The sequence below is a fragment of the Astatotilapia calliptera genome, chromosome 4 (assembly GCF_964374335.1).
Source record: "Astatotilapia calliptera chromosome 4, fAstCal68.1, whole genome shotgun sequence".
In the NCBI taxonomy this organism is placed as follows: domain Eukaryota; kingdom Metazoa; phylum Chordata; class Actinopteri; order Cichliformes; family Cichlidae; genus Astatotilapia; species Astatotilapia calliptera.
In genome coordinates, this window is record NC_137425.1 from 6,829,690 (window position 1) to 6,854,459 (window position 24,770).

General features: G+C 36.7%; 1 long non-coding RNA gene across 1 annotated transcript; it reads left to right on the plus strand.

The window, feature by feature from the left end:
• Nucleotides 1–13,247: 13,247 nt before the first annotated feature.
• On the plus strand, nucleotides 13,248–14,502 carry LOC145428517 (uncharacterized). The gene is made up of 3 exons (XR_013908802.1): nucleotides 13,248–13,592; nucleotides 13,874–13,940; nucleotides 14,108–14,502. It is a non-coding gene; the product is annotated as an uncharacterized LOC145428517 (long non-coding RNA).
• Nucleotides 14,503–24,770: the final 10,268 nt, after the last annotated feature.

The following is a 24,770-nucleotide window of genomic DNA, read 5'->3' on the forward strand; positions in this document are numbered from 1 at the left end:
TGTACCTTCTCTCTGGTCTTGCATTCAGCAAACCCACACCACAGCGCTCTAGTTATCCCTGATTGGCAATTAGGGACTCCCGATACCTTCTCGCCTCAAGCAAGACCAGAGAGAAGATGACAGACTTGATTTGGTGATTAGGTCTCATCCTTCAACCTGCACTTACAGATACAGCCAGGGCTGTTGTGTAACTAACCTCATCACTTCCATATTAGCATTCGCAGATGAGGAGAACCACAGGTGAACCTAATGATGGAAAAGACTCTTCCCTAGAAGAACATGATTAGTTGAGGACTTGGGCGGCACTGTTACTTATCAGGAACATGATGAATAAAACATAAACCGTCAACCAATCGTAATGAGACACTGGAATATAGTTAACAAAAAACACATACATACACACAAACAAGAAGTGGAGCAAAAATTGGGAGAAAACCAGCAGGAGAGGCTCAGATTTTAATAAATGCGTGAGCAACAGACATGCTTGCTTGCTCGGTAAATATGCTTAAGCACCTATTGAGATGTAATTAAGCAAACAAAACCTATTTAAACAGAAATTTTGATGTTGCAATTACATAAATATAAGACAACTTGATTTTTTTCAGTGAAGTATTTTCACTGAAATGTCTCCGGCTGTAATGTAGAGTACTTGAGGGCATGGGATCAATCAAATAAATTAGTCAATTCTAATTCAAGGCGTCACTGAGACAATGTTGTATTTTTCCAAATAAAGGGAATTGAAATACTTAACAGAAAAGTAAAAAGTTAACATTCTGGTGGCTTTTCTAATAAAATATCTGACAATTTCCTACATCACAGAAGTTCACGTGATGCAGTAAATCGTTTTTTAGTTCCCTGCACGAGATGAAATGCAAGTCGTTCAACAAAAGTCTGCAAATGAATGATCAGGACCCTACAATGTCTTGATAACATCAGTATTAGACAACAGAGAACACTGCAGAGCGCTTGCTATCTTGTGGTTCCTAGAAGTTTGAAGAGTGCATCATGACTTTTCAATTAAGCTGCTGCTGGATCAAGCTGCAGGGGGACCTCCCATGATGGTGTGTACATCACCGTCATCTCCTCCACTCCCTGTGAATTTATATACCACTACTGCAGGTCATTAACTTTATGTATTTATGCTCTTCTACTTTGTGCTTTGTCCTCTCAATCTGTACCTTTCTGCAGGTATGTCTAGGTCATGGTGCTGCATATTCCTGATCTGCAGCTATTGATGTCACCTGCCAAGTGTTGTTATATTTTTGCTGTTTTGTCTATCTTTACTATAGAATGCCACTCCTCAAGCAGTAGCAGCAGACAGCGACCCTCCCTCAACCTGATTTAACTCTAGATTTCTTTGCATTAAATGTCTGTTATTTCTCCCACACTGTCACCAAGCGCTTTTTCATATGGGACCATTGGATTCTTTGGGTTTTTTCTTATTATACAGAACTGTCATAAATCATTAGTGCTAAATCTATATGCAGCATTGCCAACATATAATGAAGGAACAGCTATAATTTCTATAAGAGGAAAAATCTTTGACATGTGACCAAAGAAAAACAGTTTGTTTCTAGATTTTCAACTACAACATGTATTCTCCTTCTGCTATATACCTATAATAGCAGATTTCATACACTTCTTTCACCGCTAGCACAAACTCTATTGAGTGCCATACTAGCGTACAGCAGCAGTTATTCGTGGGCAGTGTAATTTATCACCGGATGTGTTGGTGGGCAGAATGGAAGAGACCCCGCTGATAAATAAAGGTGAAAGGAAACAACACAATGAAGATAAAAAGGGAACGCCACTGTGTCCTTGACCAGGAGGGAAGACTAATCTGTACTGCACCCAACTCATCTTCTCGGAAATTCATGGGAAATGTGGCCTGACGCTACATTGTGTGTTTTGTTTTTTCGTGAAATGCACAGTTTTGATCTCTGTAGTTTTGCCAGTCAAATTGTTTGGTTTCTTTTGTATTGTGTGTCTGGCCACTCAATAACACACACAATTCAAATATGTAATAAAGCTCATTCTGTTTTGCTACAGTGCCACATGGAGCTTGGCACTGCATATATAGCAGAATAGTGAAGATCCCTGAGGACAGAACAGCACAACTATCAAGCCAATGAGCCTAAAGTGCAATGTTTTCCAACCACTTCACTAAGTCTCACCATTGTTATCATGTCCAATTGTCCATAGACTTTGGTTTTATTTTTCTTCCAAGCTCAGCATCCGTAGCAATTCATTGCAAGGGTTTCATAGTATCCATCCACTAGCTCATATAAACGTATGCAGTTTTGCACAAAACATACAGATACAAACATACATAGAGACTCAGTTGGATTGTACAGTTAAACCATTTAAACAAGAAAGTATCAAAACCAATAATTACAATAATTTATTTCAAAGAAAAAACATTTCCCATTTACTCAGCTGGGATTTCTAAGGTGCAGTTTAGCAATTACAAATATAAAGCCTGAATAAAATGAGGCTGTTTTTGACTCAATCTCATCAGTCCTATAGGATTTACACTAACTGGTGGTCACCAAAATCTGACTGGCGGAGAACAGATATTCCAAAAAAATTAAAAAAAAAAGAACAAGGATTTATACAACTTAAAGTCACATTCACCGATCTCTATATATTCTATTCTATGAAATCAGCACTTGTTTTAGGGATGGGTATTGATAAGATTTTCACGATTCAGATTCCATTTTCGATTCTGTTTTACGATTCGATTCTTTATCGATTCTCTTATCGATTCTTTTTAAAAAAGGAGAACACTAAGGTCGATTAGCTTAGAACTTTGTTTTATATCTTCTCTTTGAACAAGATATAAATTTAGGAGTAGCATGGCCTTACAAACCCAACAGTGAGATCTTAAGAGATCCAGCCTATGGCTCTCCACAGGGTCCCCGGGGAAAAAAATTGTAAATGTAAAATAATAAAATAAATATTCTTCTGTAGCAATAACAAAGTTTAACATAAATTATTCCGTAGCAATTACACAAGAATATCCAGTAATGACCCTGCCTACGATTAAACACATTCACTTACCGAAAATCGGGGGCATCTACTGTGGCAAATGGGTGCAAGCCTTTTACCACAAACTTAGTCACTGCTTGGTGACATTCGTCTATCCTGGCCTGAAAGGAGACGCTACTGGTAGACTGCAGCAAGAACTGCCAGCATCTGAGCCAGACGCTGTCTCTCTCATCATGGTCACCTAAATGCACAGTAATGGCAGGTTTTGTAATAAGGCAGATCGCGCTAACATAATATGCACTGTTAGTTGATTATTTACCTGCCGCATTAACGGGAGAGGACGTACAAACGTTACCGCTGCTGCTGGGTTGAGATTCACGAGTCCGGAGCGGAATTAAAAACACGACATTCATTTAAGGCCATCGTGTGTTTTGTGAGCAAATGCTTTTGCATATTCGTAGTGTTTCCTCCCTTAAATGAAATATCTACTTTGCAAGTATTGCAAGTTGCCCTATTGTCATCCGTTCTCGTAAAGTATAACCAAACTTTTTAGCGTTTGAGTCGCCATGTTTCCTGCCAGGTAAATGACGCTCCGCAACGTGGTGATGTCATTCGGGGCGACTGGAATCGATAAGGGAATCGTTTGCAAAAATGGTAAACAATTCCAAGGAATTGAAACAGTGGGAACCGGTTCTCAATAAGAACCGGTTTTCGATACCCATCCCTAACTTATTTTTGTTAAAAGTGCTCAGATTCCAGTTGACAAATTGTGAGCAATTTAGGATTCAGTATCTTACCCAAGAACACTTAAGGAAATGCACACTAGGAAAGCTGGAGATACAACTACTGACCTTCTAATTAGTAGATCATCCACTGTGCCTCCTGAGCCACAGCTACGTAATATTCTGGATGAGCAACAGAGCTGCAGAGCTTGACATTGTAAAAACAATTAATTAATAAAATGCCTAATATTGATGAGAACAGGCATGAACACGAACTGATCATTTGGCGTGTCAAGCAATTCTGAAAGCTGTCCTGCAGGCAGCACTGTTTATATTTATCCTACCATGTCATTACTCTTTCACCTTCAGTCTTGAAATGAACAGCAAAGTCCTGTTATGTATTCCCAAAAAAGATAACAGAGGCCTTGGGCCCTCCACAGATACAAATATGAGATGCCTGTGTGGAGGTTCCAGTGTGAGCTGCATGGGTGGATCATAACAAACCTGAAGAGGCCCCATTGTGTTCTTCAGACCTTAGAAAACAAAAGGATCTACGCTAAACAGAAAAAAAAGAAATGTGTTTTTTGAGGATTTCATGTCATATCACAAGTTGATTCTTATATCTGTAAGTGTGGTTATCAGAGAAGGTCACATGAATGCATCTGGGAGTGGAGTGTCCTCAATAATGTTTTATAGTTGCATATTAATTCTGACAGCTATAAAAACTGTTCATCGCATTTCTTTCTTCGGGATTGAAGAATCAATTTCACCAGTATAACATAATAAAGCCCAATACAAACAAAATGAGAAACTATAAACCAAAATCCAGTTATAATAAACCGGAATTATGCTTGATTGTGAGTCTGTGCAGTCACACTGTCTCGATCACAGCAGCACTGAGTCGAATGATCAGCCTGTCACAGACAGGGAGAGAGAAGACAGAGCAAGAGAGGTGAGTAATAAGAAGTTGCATCGAAACGCAGCCAATGTGTAGCAGAGATGAAAAATGATGTCGAGATTGAAATTGAAATAGGTGGGAGTGTGTGAAAGACATGGATACAGACAGAAGGTGAGAATGAATCGGAGCCAGGCGGAGGGCACCAAGAGATAAGATCCCTCGAATAGACAGGCGGATGTGTGAACAGGCACTGGACAGATGATTAGCAGATGTCACCATGTGGACTCCGCCAGGCGGTGACATCCTATCTGAAAGCATCAATTCAAACACCTGTCAAGAAGGCTATAGGGAGGAGGTCATCTGTGCAGTCCTGCTAAGATTTTTAATTTTTAGAAAACACACATTGGTGGTGTTTTCTAAAAATTTGCAAGGGATTTTTGCAGGGTGTTTCTCACTCAGTAAGCCCCATCTAAACTCTTCATATAGGCCTAGTTTGAAGTAGTTGTTCATTTCCTTGCGAGTTACAACATTCAGACATCCGACATCAACCTATTGGTGGTGCTGTTTGTGTTTTGGTTAATGTTGAATGAGTTATTTTGTTTGTAAGTAAAGACTTGTGTGGACTTCCCCTTTGTCACCTACTTTAAGCCAGTTCCTGACAGGAGGTACTGAATAGAAGCCAGGGATGGCAGAATGTAACTCTTGGCACCATTTGCTATAAATATAATGCACTGTGACTGAAAAGCTCACCTGTTTAGGAAATTCAATGCCAGGTTGACCACTTGTCTGTATTTGGTCAGCCTTTCATCGGCTGCACTGAATGCTTCTTCAACCTGGTTGATGAATTTAGATTCTTGCTCCTATGACAACAGAAACTGAGTGCGCAGCACAAACATCTTCACACAGGTCTTTGTTTGATGCTAAGTTTATTTGCAAATCCTCAAGCTAATCAACTTTTGTTATTACAGGACATCTGGGGGGGGGGGGGGGGGGTTGCAACATCACTTTGCATTTGTCATCAATAATTTGTGTCAATTAGACCTGTGCTTTTCCACTGACTGAAATACTATGACCACACAGCAAAAAGACATAATTAAAAACACAACTTTTTAATTTTTTTTTGTCCTTTTTTGGAACTTCAAATATAATTATGGCACTGAAAGAAACATTACTAGTCAATCACAAAATGTTATATGTTTCCCCAAAGTGAATTATCTGTAATATAATTAGTGTTTTGATGTTTTTTTCTAATTATGGTTTATTTTTTATGCATTTCTGCCTGAAAAAAAACTGCCTGTAGAAAGAGAAGTGTCTTGAGTTGTAGATGGCTGCAGAGAACCAGGAATTCCAATGATTGGCACAGGGCGCCATGGCCAAGCCAATCTGGCTTCTTTTTCACACCACTCCCATGAAAAACACCCGACTAAAATATATAATGAATGCGTTAAGTTCAGTAAAGGATACGTAGAATGCACTCCCAATCGAGTTCATGATGTGCGTCATGCAGGTTATGTGAAATAATTGCATAAACAAGGATGGCAGGTTGTTTTTCCTGATATGTTTTCAGCAGGTAGGATTTGTTGTCTGGATCAAAGAATGACATCTCTGGTAATGTCATACTCTTGAAGTGTTTTGACAACTGACATAAGACTGTGCATAAATTCAAGAAAATGGGAAAATGGTGTCAGCAAGATATGCTAGAGTTATTTCATTCTCCTTGAGGTGCAATTAAGATGTTGAATACATACCTGCCCTCAGTGTTTGGTGTCTCGTTAAAGATAAAAGCATCTGATTTACCAAATATCTTTTTCTTTAGTTGTAAGTGTTCTATTAAGTAAAGTATTTTTCTTGAAGCTGGTTAGACTTAGGAAGACAGGAACTATCTGACCACAGGATGGTCAGATATATGAAAGGTGGCTATTGATTGCAGTGCACAAGCAGACCTAGTTTCCACAAGCCTGCAAAGATATTAAGATATACCTTGTGAACCACATGGTCAAGTCAGTGAAAATATCTTCCAACACAGGATTAACGTTACATCAGATCTGCACATGCTGGATCTCCAAACACAAAAACTATATCATTACATGACTACACATATTCCCAAAGATGTTACTGCAGCTTTGAGTTTGCACACCCTGCAGTATGACAGGGTGTGCAAATAAAATGCTGTTTCTCCTCTTTTCCACCATGAATCTGAATTTTATCTGGGAAGATCACACAGTTTTACATGGCCTTCACCATTTCTTCTCATCCGCACACAATACTATATATTGTGATGATGTGGGTGCAAATATCAATAGGAGTTGTAAGGAGAAAAGCCAATAAGGGTCATGAGGAGGGCAATGTAGCCACACACTGAAACCCTATAAAAGATGTCAGCATGAATCAAGAGCGTGACCAGAATGCATAATGTCTGCATAAACTCAAACAGGCCATTTGCTAAATCCACACAAGCTCAAGGATGTTTTAATAACCCTTTATGGATGAAAGCTGCTTCCAAATGTGCAGGGGACAGTAATTATTATATCAGCACTGCAAGGCGGGGAAATATAAAGGGACAGAGGTTGGAACATTACCCAGAAGTTATTTACATCTTGACTGAGAGTGCTATTAACGAGCCTCTGCAAGAACACACAAACAAACATAAATAACACTTATGCAAATTTACATGCAAGACGAAACTTCGTGTTTCAAAATTTCCATTTCAGGTGCGTCATTTTTCATTTACCTGGCATAACGAGAATGAAAGATTACTCTTTTTGAAATAGTGATTGACTATTGATATTTAAATCACTATTACTCCGTGGTGCATGGCTGGTCTGCTTTCATGTACAGTTGACTGGTTAGCATGGGAATATGGCTTGACTAATGCAATTATTGTGTTGTGTACTGCAACAGATTGTAATCTAGTAAGTGGTTAAACACAAGGCCAGGCCTGATATGTGATTGCTGGAGAGCAATTACAAACCGATGAACTGGACAGCCTCGCTGACGCAGACAATAGAAAATAGCGTTGATAAAGAATAGCGTTGCTCCTTTACTTGTCTGAGAGCTCCTTGTTCAAATCAGCAATTTAAATGTCCTAATCATACATCAAGGGGTTATTGAAGCCCTTGATAATCAAGCAGAGACATCTTTAAAATAAAATAAAAAAAACAAAGTGTTTATATTTTACTTTGAGCCACTTCAGTGGAAGATGCTTTGCATAAACGGTTTTTAAGACATAAAATCTCAATATCCAAGACCCAAGAAGTCCGGCTAAGGGGTAACGCTTAATTTCGTTGTTTTCATTCAAATTCTGTTGTTTTCATTCAAATTCTGTTCTGTTCATTCTAATTCCGTTCTTTTCATTGAAATTCCGTTGTTTGTTTTCAAATTCCGTTATTTTCAATCGAATTCCGTTGTTTTCGTTCAAATTCTGTTCTTTTAATTCAAATTCTTTTGTTTTCATTCAAATTCTGTTGTTTTCATTCAAATTCTATTGTTTGTTTTAGAATTCTGTTGCTTTCATTCAAACTCTGTTCTGTCCATTCTAATTCCGTTGTTTTCATTCAAATTCCATTGTTTGTTCTCAAATTCCGTCATTTTCATTTTAATTCCGTCATTTTCATTTTAATTCCGTTGTTTTCATTCAAATTCTGTTGTTTTCATTCAAATTCTGTTCTGTTCATTCTAATTCCGTTCTTTTCATTGAAATTCCGTTGTTTGTTTTCAAATTCCGTTATTTTCAATCGAATTCCGTTGTTTTCGTTCAAATTCTGTTCTTTTAATTCAAATTCTTTTGTTTTCATTCAAATTCTGTTGTTTTCATTCAAATTCTATTGTTTGTTTTAGAATTCTGTTGCTTTCATTCAAACTCTGTTCTGTCCATTCTAATTCTGTTGTTTTCATTCAAATTCCATTGTTTGTTCTCAAATTCCGTCATTTTCATTTTAATTCCGTCATTTTCATTTTAATTCCGTTGTTTTCATTCAAATTCTATTCATTTCATTCTTATTCCGTTCTTTTCATTGAAATTCCATTGTTTTCATTCAAACTCTGTTCTGTACATTCTAATTCCGTTGTTTTCATTCAAATTCCGTTGTTTGTTTTCAAATTCCATTGTTTTGATTCGAATTCCGTTGTTTTCAGTCTAATTCCGTTGTTTTCAGTCTAATTCTGTTGTTGGTTTTAAAACTTCCATTGTTTTCATTCTAATTCCGTTGTTTTCAGTCTAATTCTGTTGTTGGTTTTAAAACTTCCATTGTTTTCATTCAAATTCTATTGTTTGTTTTAGAATTCTGTTGCTTTCATTCAAACTCTGTTCTGTACATTCTAATTCTGTTGTTTTCATTCAAATTCTGTTGTTTTCATTCAAATTCTGTTCTGTTCATTCTATTTCCATTGTTTTGATTCGAATTCTGTTCTGTTCATTCTAATTCCTATCTTTTCATTGAAATTCCATTGTTTTCATTCAAATTCTGTTGTTTTCATTCTAATTCCGTTGTTTGTTTTCAAATTCCGTTGTTTTCATTCTAATTCCCTTGTTTTCATTCTAGTTCTGTTGTTTGTTTTAAACAGGCATTTGCATATTTTAATGTATTTCGTGTATTCATAAGTATAGGATGTGTAGATAAACGAATGTGAACTGTGTAAGTGAGATGTATAAATATTCAGATCCTGTACTTGAGCAGCCTTACTGACACCACACAAACAGCCTCACATAGACAGGATTTAAACAGTGTTTTTCATTTTATAGAAGTAGAAATTCTCAGTTGTCTCCTCTTTTTAATATTCTGTTTATGTTTGCTGTATGATACAAACTCACCATGCCTTCTGTGTCCATCTAGTTTTTTTTAATAAATTCAGAATTAAAGGAACTGTACATAGTATATTTGGGATGTGTTGGAACAGGATATTCCCCATTACAGATGTGCTGCAGAAAAGCCTGCTGAAACTGTGTGATTCCATCATCATACTCCTTTATACATGTAAGGCTATTCATTCTTGCTCCCCACCATACTTTTCTGATTTGGTACAGATCTCCATTCCATCCCGGTGCCTCGGATTCTCCTCTTCTTCTTTCTGTTCCTTCCTTTCATCTTATTACCATGGGGGGCAGGGTTTTAGTCGCTCGGCCCCTCAACTTTGGAATTCCCTACCCCCTGACCTCAGAAACATCACTTGAATCTGTACCATGAAGAATTGAGACATTTCTGAAGGCAAATAGGAGAGAAGGTGTACCTTATGAAGTGGCCATTGAGTGTGTCATCTGTCAATAGGGCAATATTATTATGATAAGTAAACGATTTTGTTATGTGCAATGCCTCTTTTAAAGTCTGCTACTTTTATATTAACATACTAGAATATCAATACAAGTGCACTGAAAAGTGTTTTAATGAGTCTACTGAGGTGGAACTCATTTCACACAGTTGATATTGCTGAATAAGGTTTGTGCTTTCTATAATTAGTTAATAAATTACTTATCTTACAACTACAAGGAGTTATATTTATATGAATAAATAAATGACTACTTATCTTTAATGTACTTATAAAAGGCATAAAAAGGTTTAGTTTCAGCCACCATTGGTTCTTTATTCTGCTGGCTTCACTTTGTCCCCAACTGCAAGATAACAAGTAAGTTAGCACAGCTGGAGTGTCTGCAGCTACCCTTTGTCTCAAAGTCACAATATGTTCAGAAAAAAAGTTTTTTTTCCCCCAAAGCTTGCAAGAGCATTCTTGTAAGAAATAAAGGATATTTCATGTGGGAAATTGCTAAAAAAACTGAAATGTTAGGGTAAGACAAATTAAAGTCTGAGGAATATGGATCAAAGAGAATAACATGCAGCCCTCGGGAGGAGGAAATGTGATGGTTGGGATTGCTTCTGTGGTGGTAAGGTTGGGGATTTTTGCAGTATAAAAAGAGAACTGACCAACAAATCGACAGCGAGAATACCAAAGTTCTAAAAGGCTGCGATTGCTACAAACAGGTAATTATTTAACAAAAGCAAAGTCTGAGGAACAATATTATATTCAATATTGATTAAGAAAATAAATAAATAATAACTCCACATTATTGCTAACCTTATCACTTTCTCAAGTATAGGAGTTGCAATAACACATTTTTATGCCTCGGCCTATTTAAATTTATAACTAATTTCATTTCATTTCATTTCATTTTTATTTATTTCACACTTGGTACTACAAATCAAACAAAACAACCACATCTTCTGTCAACAAAACACAACAACCATGTGTGAAAAGGAGCAGGAAGAAGAAAATATTCTTATTAAACCCTGCCCCCTATCTACCATCGAACTTATATCACCGGTGGGCACCAAAAATCAGGAACAAACTAATATTGACATTTCTCTCCGGTCGAATCCCAAACCAACATCACATTCATTCGCATTCTTCATACTGAGTTATCGTTTTAAACATATAACACTTTTTAAAACATTGTAAATTTATACAATTCTTTAAATTATAATGAAGTGAATTCCACAGTCTTATACCCCTAACCGTTGTGCTCATTAATCTTTGTGTAGTCCTGGCTAACTGATGTTTAAAATAAAATTTCCTTCTATTCTCTTCTCCACTTGAACACATCAAAAATACTCTTTGTAACTTAAAAGGCAAAATATTATTTTTAGCCTTAAACATAATTAATAATGTCCGTAATTTCACTAAATCTCCTAATTTTAATAATTTTGATTCTATAAATAATTTGTTTGTATGTTCTCTATATTTAACATTATGAATTATTCGTATAACTTTCTTCTGTAATAGGTTTAAAGGTTTTATGGTATTCTCATATGTATTCCCCCAAACTTCAACACAATAGTTGATATATGAAAAAAACAAAGAAAAATATAAAATACGCATTGTTTTATAATTTAATAAATCTCTTATACTACCCAAAATATAAATACTTTTGACCATTTTCTTTCTAATATGTTCAATATGAGATTTCCATGTCAAATTCTCATCCACTATTACACCCAAAAAACGAAATTCAGTAACTCTTTCAATCAATTCTTCCTCTATAAACATAATGACTTTATCCTCCTTTACACGATTGCCAAATATCATATATTTCGTTTTTGTCAGATTCAAAGATAATTTATTTACATCAAACCATTTTTTTATTCTTAACATCTCAGAAGTCATAATTTCAACCAAGTCTTTCAAATTCTCTCCAGAGCAATAAAAATTTGTGTCATCTGCAAATAAAATCGAATTTAACCTTTTAGATACGTCACAAATATCATTAATATATAAATTAAAGAGTTTAGGTCCCAAAATAGAACCTTGAGGAACACCACATACAATCTTCAGTCTTTCAGAAGTATTGCCAAAATAATAAACATATTGCAACCTATTCTCTAAATAACTCATTAACCAATTCAATGCTACTCCTCTCACTCCATGGTTATACAATTTAGAAATCAAAATAGAATGTTGTATCGTATCAAAAGCTTTTTTTAAATCAACAAATACTCCCACTGTGTATTTATTATTATGTGTTGCAGATGAAATATCTTCAATAAAAGTCAACAACGCTAATGCCGTTGACCTATTTTTACGAAATCCAAATTGGTTTTCATGTATTAGTTGATATTTTTCAATAAAACTATCAAGTCTTTGTGCAAAGAGTTTTTCTAGCAATTTTGAAAACTGTGATAAAAGAGACACTGGCCTATAATTGTTAAAACTATGCTTATCTCCTGATTTATATAATGGTATTACTTTTGCCACTTTCATTCTGTCAGGGAATACTCCTGACTGTAGCGAAAGATTAAAAATATAACAAAGAGGAGTACTTATACAATCTATTGTCTTTTTAATTATGACCATGTCTAAAATATATAATTAAAAAAAAATCAAAATCATAACTGATTTGAATTCAGCCCTCCACCATGCTCTTCTGTATCTCCTTCAGTGTACTAACACAATGACACAATGTTGTCTTTGTCATTATTAGTAAAAGTTACCCATGAAAATCCTGAACTATTAAATAATTGCCAGAAAATTTCTGTTTGTTAAATTTTCTGAAAAAATGCTAAAACAAAGGAAACTAAATATAAATTTCTATATGAGTTTAATGAGCTTAAACAAATGAAACTAATAACAGGGTTAAAGTTATTTTACAAAAAAATCACAATGCTGATATAGAGGTCTCAAAAACACATGTATTAGGTATGATACACTTGGCATTGCAGGGATAATTTATTTTAAAAGTGCTTTTAATGGACTAGGCACGGGCAAAATGCATGTTTAGGTGTTTTTCCCTCTGATGCCACAGAACGTTACGGTGGAATCTGCCACCAACAGTTTGAGCCAGGGGAATTCACAAATTGATTCATGTCAAAGAAGAGCATGCTTCTAGTCATGTTCCAGACCTGATGCAGTACCTTTGGGCATACACTTTGGATTTTTTCACTTAACACTGCTCTTGCTGGATTTCTTGGTTGTAGTCAGAGGCCAGGCTATCATCAGTAATGATGATCGCAGACACAAAAGTTAGGTAAGTCGTACACAGAAAATTATTTTTGCATCTTGTGTGTAAATCCATGGTAAAAAAAAAAAAAAAAAAAGATGAGGCTTCCAGGGAGAAAATATACTGGAATAATCCAGAGGGGCACGAGGATAGGTGTAACCCTGGAGAGTTACTAAGGGTTTTAGTGTGTTATGAGTGATGTTAGTATTTTGAGTTCACTGTTAAGTTTTATTAAGTTAAATTATTTTGTTGAGAATTAATAAAATAGAAGATGTCTATAATGTCCTGATGGTCCTTGAAGTATACAGGGGGAAGTACCGCCTCCTGCCGTTCACTGCGTAGCAGTTACGGATATCAGGAGAGAGGGAGAGGAAGAAAAGTCAGTTTTTTTCCAAGTGAAAAGCGTGGTTGTTTTTATTCAGTCGGATTGTACGGTGGAAATAAACTATCTGGAAATTGTTGTTAACCAGAAAGGAGTTTGTTACTGCTCGGATTCTTCTGGGTGAGTTAATTTGTTGTGAACAAGAATATTGTGAGTTTAAGCCACTAACGATGACATGCTAGCGGCTATCGTGGCTATTGCTATTAGCCATGTGGCTGTACATGTGTGATTGTGAGGATTAAACTGTATGTTAGAGTTTGTTAGCTTCCTATGACGATGCATGTAAAGATTGTAAGTCATATGTATGCTGTAGATGTTGATATGTTCCTATATCAATCCTTAATTGTGTTCATTGTGAGGTGAATACAGTTTAAAGAAAATGGGGTTATGTTTCTTTGTAGTTGTGCTACAACGCTTCACCATCGCCATTTTGAAGCTCCAGGAGAGCCCATTTTATTGGTTACTTTGGTAAGAAGTTATCATTGTCTATGTTTTGGAATATTCTGTCGTTCTTTCTGTATACTGGAAAGGTAAAATACAAATTTGTTAGTATGTATGAACGAAACATAAGAAAGGATATATGTATAAATGACTAAATATAGATTTTTGAATGTTATTCTGACTGTGTTATACAGGTCAGGTTTTTTTTACTTGGGCGTACAGTTCAGTGATGATCCAGTCCAAAGATGGCGAGCCACCCCTCCAGGACCCTTGAGATGATTGCTCTAGGAAGAGAACTAAATTCTTTGGACGAACTGTGAACTGTACAAACTCTACTTAAGTGGTAGGACAGATTTGCACGTCATTCCTCCTTTGCACATCCTGCAAAGAGAATCCTCATTGCTGGACTCACACTTAAGGGTGTCGGCTGACACGAGAGAGAGAGACTGAGTCAAATCCCCCGGGGTTGTGTGTGTTTTGTTTATTATTTTCCGTGACTTGGGCCCAATTTTTCCTTTCATGTACTGTTATTGTTTTCATTGTATGTATGTAAGATTCTTTAATTGTGAATACAAATTGATCAAACCAAGTTCTCAGAGCGTTTCATTAGTCATCCACTGCTCCAGTAGTCGAACCTCAGCTATTGGCCCAACACACAGGTGACCATTTAAATCTGTATCCCAAGTGTTGAAAGGGGTGTTACATATGACCTTGAAGGGAAGATCGACCAGGTTTTTAATAAGTATGGTTTCAGATGTTTATGGACAAATAGTGCACATTTATGCTTACAGATCAGACAGAGAAAGAAAGAGACAGACAAACCTCTTTTAAAGTGTTTTTATGGGAAGTGGGAAAAATGCTGTAGTTTTCTCTGAATTCTTTTCAATTTTCTCAGGAAAGTGGGAGAATATCCGGCTGCACTAGATGGATTTCATTCAATCTTGGGCTCCCTGCTGCTGATCCGGGAGACACCACAACTGGAACATCATTACTCTGCTTTTATCACCTGTTTTCACTCACTCTCGCCTTAACATTCCCTGAAAACAGCTCCTGCTATCTATCCATCTATCTATGGTTAGATTTAAAATTGCCTGTGCTATCTGCCTTAGGCCAGGGTGTAAATAGCATTCACCGTTCAGCTCCAGTGAGATATAGTAAAATGGGCCTCACCTGCCTATTGCAAAATCTCCGACATTAACAAAACACCGGCTGTGTTCACCACACTGATGAGAGGAATGGGACCATTCAGTGCTGAGCATAAGTGGACGTGCCTCCATGAAACCTGTATTTTTGCTGAGGCCTTTTGAATGCAAACATCAAAACACATCCTTTGTCCTCCTGGATCTGCATATGAAATGTGAGATGCATTTGTTGAGTGGTGGTGTTCCTGGCAATGGAGGGCTCCATATGTTCTGCATTTGTTTACCCAGTCATTACAGACCTATCTACCCCGTGTGAGTACACTGTTGTCTTAGCGGGAGCAGCACTGGCACACAGACACACACACCACAGCAGCCACAGGGGAGAACCGGTCCACAGGAAATTAGGAGTGTGACAAGATAAGAGCCAGCATTCATCTGATACCGTTCCTTGGCAACAACAAAGAGCAGTGCAGAATCATAAAAAAGAGAACAACGTGTAGGAGAAGATACGTGCTGATGTGAACGTAATGGGCTCTGTGCCACATCAGCTAGGTCCCATTACCTTCACCTATAGACTGTGATAGCTCCAAGACAAACCAAGCACCCAGCACTTACTTTCCTATTACTCATATACAAGTAATATTATCTATCTATTTGCCTTCAGACATTGGTGAGTCAATGTATGACTATAATTCTTGAAACTGCTGCCAGGAAGACGTGCAGCTGAAGTCCAATCTTACTTGCTGCTTTATGGGTTTCTACATCAGTGCTGATAAAGTGTTATTAAAGCAGCTGTCCCAGCTAGGAGTCACAACCAAACTCATAAAAAGTTACACATCCCCTCAACTGTAACCACGTAAGAGATAATGAAAAAGTGTCAAATATGTAACAATGAAGCTAAAAAAAGAATCAAGTTCAGACACAGACTGAGAGCTAAAGTTAAGTTAAAGTTAAGCTAAAGGAGCCCTGATCAGATATGGTCTTTTTTTTTCTTACTGTTTTTTTTTTATGGTTATTCTACAGAAACTACCAGAAATGTTTCAGTGTAGTAAGCCACAGCATTAAACACAATAATTACTCTATTATTACATTAGTAATAAATTCAAACAAAGAATAAATTTGAAGGGTAGAAGGTAGGATTCATTCCACCATTATAATATGGGGTATCCTAACATGTAAAAGCATCAAACTATATTGCCTTTTTATTATGAACTCATTACCACATTGGTGACACTATATTAAAAGGTTTGCATTAGAATATATAAAATTGCTATTTCTTTACTAGTAAGTTATATAATTGTTACCAAAATATGGCTATGCATCAGAGACATTGTTACAATTTCCTTCACGTTATTACCACCAGTTATTAGCACACTACTAAAAATTTTAGTCTAGTATTGCTCAGCTGAAAACCACACCTGATACCAAGTAGGTACAAAAGTATTGTGTTGCTTATTTCCACATTATTATCTTACTATTATCATGTTATTCAACAGCAGAAACACTACATACATATAAAATGCTTCTATAAGTCAATTTTTGGGCTCCCTGCGTCACTTAGCATACGACCGAAAACATAAATTGTGGACGGGCTGTAAATTAACTTTGAAGTATTTTTCTCCCAATACTTTATTTTGTCATGAATGTTTCTCTTTTCAAAGTCAAAGTCTGAGAAATACAATACATATTTAGTTCAGGGGTTCAAATTATAATCTGAGTGAAAGAGAAAAAAGAATGATAGATAATAAAATGAAACATGTTCTTTTCAATCTTATTATATAAAATATAGTTTTATTATAGTTTTTAGATCACTGTTTAGGAGTGACGCACACACACACAGAAACACAATAAACGCTGTCTGTGGTTCTGAAGCTACAACTAAAGAAAGGAGTGAAAGTATAAACAACATTAGTTTGGCCCCAAATTTTGTTGTTTTTTTGTTTTATTTTTTTCTGCCTCCTAAAATAGTGGGAAGAAATACACAGTACCTACAATCATGTTGGCTGATGGATTTAGAAGCTTCTTCAAAATAAATTCATGTTTGCACACTGTCAACTGTCATATACAGTTTTCACAAAAATGCTTTGTTCTCTGTGTTGGTGGTGAAATAGTGTAGACTGAGGTTTTATGTGATGTGTTGTTCTTATAAAAATATTTCCTATTGACATATATATTGTAAATATCATTAATTCAGTTACATAACTGGATTATGTGTAATTTAATTCATGATATTTGACAGTTTTTAAAAGCAACCCATCCAAGATTAATGATTCTAATGGCTTTATAGGGGCTCGCATATAATATATTTAATCGCCTGCCCCAATAATTGGATTACTGTTTTTGTGAAAGTTTATAATAGCTATAATGTAAGCATAAGCTGTATACAAAAAAAATGGACATGGCCTTGATACCACCTAGTGATTTACTTTCTACGTCTGCTGATTTTGGACAAAACAAACAAGGTAGAGAGGTCCAGTTCAGTTACACAAATTAAGGTCCAGCAGCTTTTAGCTTTAGTTGCCTGTATCAGCAAATCTATAGATTAAAAAAAGAAATCCAAACTGGGGAGAGGTACAAGAGGTATATTAAAAAAATGCACTGCATGTGCAGTTGTTATGGAAGTGTTAGTTAGCATTTGAAACCACACATCCATTTTCTGCAGTTCAAATAGAGATGCCCAGACATTCCTCTCCTTACCCGTCTCTTCCAGCTCTTTTGGAGGGCAGTAAGGTGCTTTCAAAGCCAGTTTAGAAAAATAATCCCTCTGAAGTATCTTCTTTCTACTTGGACATGCTTGAACAGCTCATAACACGCATCCAGGAAACATGATGTCCGATGTCACGCTATCTCCAAGAGAGAAGCCAGACACCCTTCGCTTGTATCTGCAAATCTCACCCTTGGTCACTACCCACAGCTTGTGTCCATAGGTGGGAGTGGGAACAAGGACTATCTACAACAACCTCGCTTTCATGCTCAGCTCCTGCTTTGCCACAAAAGACCAGTGCAACAGCAACCTTACAGCAAATGCGGCACTCATCTGTCAGTCTCTGCTCTTATGAAAACAAAAGCTAACAACAGTTCATTTTATCTTTGAAGTTGGACATTTTAATGCAAGTGTGAGCCAAGGTACCCTTTCTGACTGCATGGAGAGCAGCAAAAAACTGTTTGGCCAGCCAAGAAAATAGCAAAGATTTATCTTACATTACTAAAAAATAGCATTTGCGCACGAGGCGGCCTCTTTGGTTCTGAAACCGATCTCTGGTCTGGTCTAAAACTTGGTATTGGGCTGGAGATGGGCAGAGGTCTGAGGTCTGTCTGCTGCTATTCTCCTCTTGCTATCATCCATTCACCTCTTTGTTCCACCGACAGATGCCAAAATGTTCTCCAAATCTACCCAGACTCTACCAACCATAATGTGTCCCATACATCTACTCCACTCATGTCACTATACTTTAATCATTGTGAATAGCTTCCACAATAGCCTCCCCTGCCTGCACGATCCCTCACAAACCCTACCATGGCCTCTTTGCCATTGCTCCAATTAAAGTTTGTTACTACATGCTGCAGCTTTCTCAGCTGTGACACCCTCTGCCAACGCTCCTGTTCCAGACCCCCTGTACAGGTACAAGTCTTTCTTTAAATTGCCATGTACAGGTACAAGTCTTTCTTTTTCTCTTTTTTTTTTTTTTTTTTTTTTAAATTAGGGTGATGCAGATAGGGAGCTGTAAACTTTCAAAATAAAAGCATGAACACATAACCATACAATATAATAAAAACAAACGAAAGCAACACTATAAAACTATGGCGGAGTATTAGGGCCACATTAAGAAATAAAAAATTCTTGATCTTTTTGAGAATAATGTTGAAATTTCTAAAAAAAAAAAAAAAACTGTGAAAAGTGGATATTACAGTTACAACCTGCCACGGATGCTAAACCCTCTACAAAATGCCTTGTGTACATGAGTTACTGAGATCATACTTCAGAATCAGTTTTAGTTACAAGGAGATTACTTCTCTTTGTTACATATGGTCAGAAGGGAAAAAAGAAAAAACACAAACGTGGAAGAGTTGGTTGGATTTGTACAAAATGAAATGGCTGATAACGGACAGATGCAAGGATATTGATGATTACAGCCTCGTGCAGTAAAGAGTATGTATATTGTATTACAAGATATGACAAGATGGCTAATCAATTTGTCTCACTATCTCATCGATACAAAGGATTTTGTAGAGGGTACAGTAGTTTTGGCTTGAAACAACTGTAGTATCTCAACATTTCAACTTTTTTCTCAAAATGATCAATAATATTTATTTTCTTAAAGCGGCCCCAAAGTTTCTGTGTATAGTTGAGAACTTTTTAAACTAGTTTCATTAAATTACAAATTCAATTAGTGTCACAGATTTTTACTTTTATCTTTTTCAATTACTTGGAAATATAATTTAATTCAGTTTTATTTATACGATCAAATCACAACAACAGGTGCCTCAAGGTGCTCTATACTGTAAGGCAAAGACCCAACAACAATACAGAGAAAACTCCACAAAATCAAACATGCTATGAGCAAACACTCGGCGACAGTGGGAAGGAAAAACTCTCTTTTAACAGAAAGACAAGTACAGGAGAACCCAAAGTGGATTGTAGATGGCAGACAGTTGGTGTTGTAAGCCACCGCCTCTGTTCTATATCCACTGTGAACGACCATCTTTGAACAGAGGCGGTGGCTTACAACACCAACTGTCTGCCATCTACAATCCAGTTTTGAGGTCCCTTCCCAGACGCCTTAACACCCACTCACATCCATTTTCCCACCTTGGCTCATGCGATTAGGTAGAGGACCCTCTTGAGGGACACTCCCATAGGACTTAAAATCTGGGACTCTCCACCAGTTGCTCTTAGAACTGAATAAGCTTTTCGGATGAGAGGTGAAACATCTTCAAGAAACTCGAAGAAGTCCAGATGCTTTTCTTTCCAAGCTCCTCAGACTACGATGATTTGAATGACTGAGAACTTTAACAGATATTTGAAATATAATGTTTTGCTCTGTTAGAATGGATGATAAGCAAAAGCTAAACTGTTAAGCACTTCTCATTGATACAGCCTGAGGTTGATCATTTTGACCTTACAGTTTTGTAGCTTTTAGTGAATACATTTCTGCATTTTTCCTCCTACATCAATATTTCAATCAGTAGCCTAGGGTCTAAAGGGTTAAAGGTTGCGTAACCTGGGACCCCTGAGGAGCTCTTTGGTCAAGCAGTAGCTGGACCATCAAGTTTGCTGCTCCTTAATGGTCAAATAGGGCTGCTTGCTTCTAACACACAATGTTTTTCATTCTAAACATGTGAATCACCTTTGATAATACATAATAAGTTAAAATAACTACTTTTTTGACTGAACAATATGTAAAGAATAATTGTTTTATCGTTTTCAGATAACTTGTTCGTCACTGCAAAGGTAATTTGGAAGCAATTTCTGTGTCAGCCAACCTATCTCATTCAATCTAGATTGTTCTGATGTGATGACTGATTCAACCATCTCTACAGAGAAAAGTAAACATAATTTCACCCTGAATGTTCACCAACAATTTGGCTGCTCACGTAACCTTCTGTCTTTGTTCACAGCGCACCACAGCGTGGCTCAGAAAAACATGATCAAAAAGACCATCCAAGCCCATGCAGTGCGCACGCAACCCCCGACTCTCCGGGCACTGTTGACAGCATGAATAGATCCTCAGTTACACACAAGAAAATCTGATGTGTGTTCAAGGACTGCAACAGTCAGTTGATGCTCAGAAAGAAAATAGATCAAATTTTGTTCCATATGACCGGAAAGTAAGTGAATAAAATTAAACGTTAAACGGACTTATTATCGATGTGTAAATATATATAGGTGCATAAAACTTTAAATTTTAGTAAAGCATTTTGTTTACCAGTCAATTTAGATCTATATATGTAAATCCCAGCTACAGCTCTGCATACCAACTGTGATATTATTCTGTTATCATATGTTACCTTATATATGTAATCAAAGTAGTTGAATTAGAATACTGCTGTAGATCATATTATACCCTTTAATATAGAGTGTGTGAGCTGTATGTAGTTTAGTTCTCATTATACTTTTGAGTTAACAGAACATATTCACATATTAGTTCATTAGATAAATGTGCATCACTCTGTATCCTTGATCTGCTGGGAATGTGTTACACTGTTTTCTTGACATGTTCTATTGTTGAATCATGAAGAGAAGGAGACTCTGTGTCTAAGACAGGGGAGATAGACAGACCACATTCCATACCCCCACCTTACAGAAAGCAGAGAAACAACTGCCGAGGTCATAACTTAGGCGCTGTAACAGAGAAAGAATGTGATGTTTTGGCTTTTACGACTAGATGGGGGCCACTAGAGACTATAAAAAGCTGAGCAACCCGTCACCATTTTGAGACTTGCTGTGACCCTCTTCAGGCATGTCTCCCCATCATGATGGTCCTTATGCTCTTAAGTGTTGAATTGTATGGAAATAAATGATTGGTGATTGAGCATAAATACACCGAGTATTGTCCTTCCTTCAGCCCAAAGATTCAAAGAATTGGGAGATTTCAACACAACCAAACACGTATGAAGAAAATGTGATTGGTGATGTTAACAGTGTCATATGGCCAAACTTTGGAAACAGACTCCATCACATACTATCAAGTAGGGTTAAACAACATGCTAAAATTTTATAGGCAATGAGGGACTGTGTACTTCAAAATGCAATTAAGAGAAACAGCATTATCTTGTGGCATAATTCAACAATTTGGTACCAGAGTTTGCTCATTAAAATTAATTAAAGTGTATACCTCGTCAGGGAGCACATAAGTATACAGTAGGGGTGGAGCAAGTTCTGATAATGGTGCTGTTTGGCTATGTATCATAATGCTACAACAACACAAGAAAGAGCAACTGCTTCTATTACATCAAAGTACAATACCAAACATCAGATGGAGAGGTGAAAAACATACCACCACTGGACTCTGAAGTCATGGAAATCTGTTCTGTGGTGCGACAAAATGCTGTCTGATAGACAAGTGAGTTTAGCAAATATATGACTGCACTGTGATGACTATAAAATTTGGTGGCATGGGAAATGTTATGGAGTCGGCCTCTTTGTTCCACTTAAGATTCATATTGCAAGATCTTTGTGACAATTAAATACTTTCAAATTTGTGGAAACAGTTTGTGGAAGGCCCTTTTCTATCCCTGCATGACTACGCTCCAGTTTTGTATTTTGTGCTATGAGGTGCCTTTTAGCAAGCAAGTAGAACTATTAAATAAAAGTGGAGTTTAACAACCTGATGTGCAAAATAATTACTTTTGGTTACAATCAATGCATTGGGAACAGAAAATAAGCATAAAAGATGAAGGTTTTTAAACAGTACGCAGCCTTGTTGAGCAGCGTGTGAAAACTATGTCCTCCCACACGTCTCCTATGTCTGAATTTGGAAAGGGTTAAAGCCCACAATTACTACAGCTTTTTAAAAAGGCCAGCCAAAATTTACACCCACTTTACACAGCCTCTGGCTGTCTTTTTTCTAGTCTATACATAGCCATTGTTGGGGTTTTGTGTGTGAATGAGTTCCAGGAGAGACCGTCAAAAGCCACACACCGTTAAGACGACGCACCACAGGCAATTTTATTTTCCATGCACTGAGAGTTTGTAATATTTTGCTTCCACAGCAAATCTTCATTAAGCTACCGGAAAGAAATTTTACTTAAATCTGAATTATGCTTATTTGGTAATTCAACTCTACTTCGTCTATTAGATATTTAACAAATTAATGCAAATGTAATCAAACAGTGACATACTGATCTGTTTAAACATAAAATTCCTGAAAACTAGCAAAACACAAAATAATTGGTAATGTCAAGATTCCTTTTACATTGCATATATTTAAAAGATATTTTTAAAGACAAGCTGAATTGGTTTATGTAGGTATGAGGAAGGAATTTTGATGCCGACTTTATGCAGCACTGAAATTTTGTTACACACCCAATGCCTCATTAGCATATTTAATATTTTAAGCAAGACAAGAAGAACAAAAAAAACACATGATCTCTTTTCTTCCATCTTACCTTCAACAGGAGATTTTCAAAGAATTTAGAAAACAGAAAAAGCAAAATGTTTCTCAAAAAAGGAGCTCAAGTAAAACTGCATGATGATGGGTTTAATAAAATGCCCACACTGGAACAATAACCCAGGTTTGCAGTTTTTTGGTATTACACTGGGTTCTTTATGCGTGGACTACACCAGCAATTGTGTCTGGGTCACCAAGCCCCATCACATACCCCTGAACCATGAATCTGCTCTCCAAAACAGCTTCAGAAACAGTGCGAAGTTGATCGCCTAAACTATTACTGTGGAGGTCATATCTCATCTCGCAGCCCTACCAACATCATCAGACATAATGCTCTCTAATACATCATCCATTGATTAACTGCTTCTCCTTTGGAATATGAAGAGCAAACAGAACAGAGGAACATTTTCTGTTATATGAAACAATTTACAGGCAATCCCAGTCATGTGACACATGTCAGAAACAACTAACTCTTCTTATAGAAGCTGCTGTGTGTGGTTTTTTTTTTTTTAATAAAGTCAGTATGGCTTACAGGATTTACACTCAAGCAGGTCCTGTAAGCACTAAAAGCAACCTAGAAGCCAAAGCAAATTACAAATCATCAGGCTGAGCATTTAACATGTGTCTGTATTTCGCAGAAGTAGCTGACAAGCACAAAAACCAGATACCAGCACATGGAAAAATCTGTGACAGCTGTCATTTCTAATTACCACACGATAACAGCGAGCCATCGGCCTGAAAGGCAGCACCATGAATTGCTCTGACAGGTGATTTTTCTAGTCAGTGGCCATGCAGGAGAAACTGAGCATCTGTTGACATACATGGGCTGCCATAAGAGTCTACTGTTAGAAAGCACGACTTTACATGTACAGGTAGGACAAAGTAAAACATAATGATGACAGAAAATGTAAACAACTTAATTTTTGTAGTTAATGTATCTATTCTATTAAATAAAAGAGGATAAGCATATTTGGATTTCAATTTTTCCACATCCTGACCTTTTCATATAAGACTGTTTTGGTAATTAAATTGATCAGCAGTGAACTCACAGCGGGGGACCCTCTTAGTGAAGAAGGAGAGACAGACACTGGATGTGCACTTAGGAAAAAATGGAATTACTGAAAATAGATCACAAAAGCACAGACTAAAAAAAAGCACTGACCTTCGGCGTTCCCCTCAGACGACTGGGCCTCATAGTTAAAACCACGTGACAAACGATCTGCCAGATTTGCTGTTTCAGAGAAAATTTCATTTTAAATAACACTTCCTGCCATCGTCACAGTGACAGCTGGAGCATTTAAAAAAGCGGCTGTCAATTTTTGATGCCATTCCAACTTTTACTGCTTAGATTGAAACTAATGCTAGCTATTATCCTTAATATTCTCAGCCAAACAAAACAAAAATTGATTTCTGTCTTCAAATCAAGAATATGGTAAATCTACTGTGCAGTGGGGGGCATCAAACATTGAGTGTAATTCAGTACTAATTATTAGCAATTAATTTATTAGTTATTAGCTTTTTGCAATGCACTGTTTTTTCTTCATTCATCCCTTTTCACTTTGTGTTCAGACACCACTTTACATCTAATCATTAGTTAGTATTAA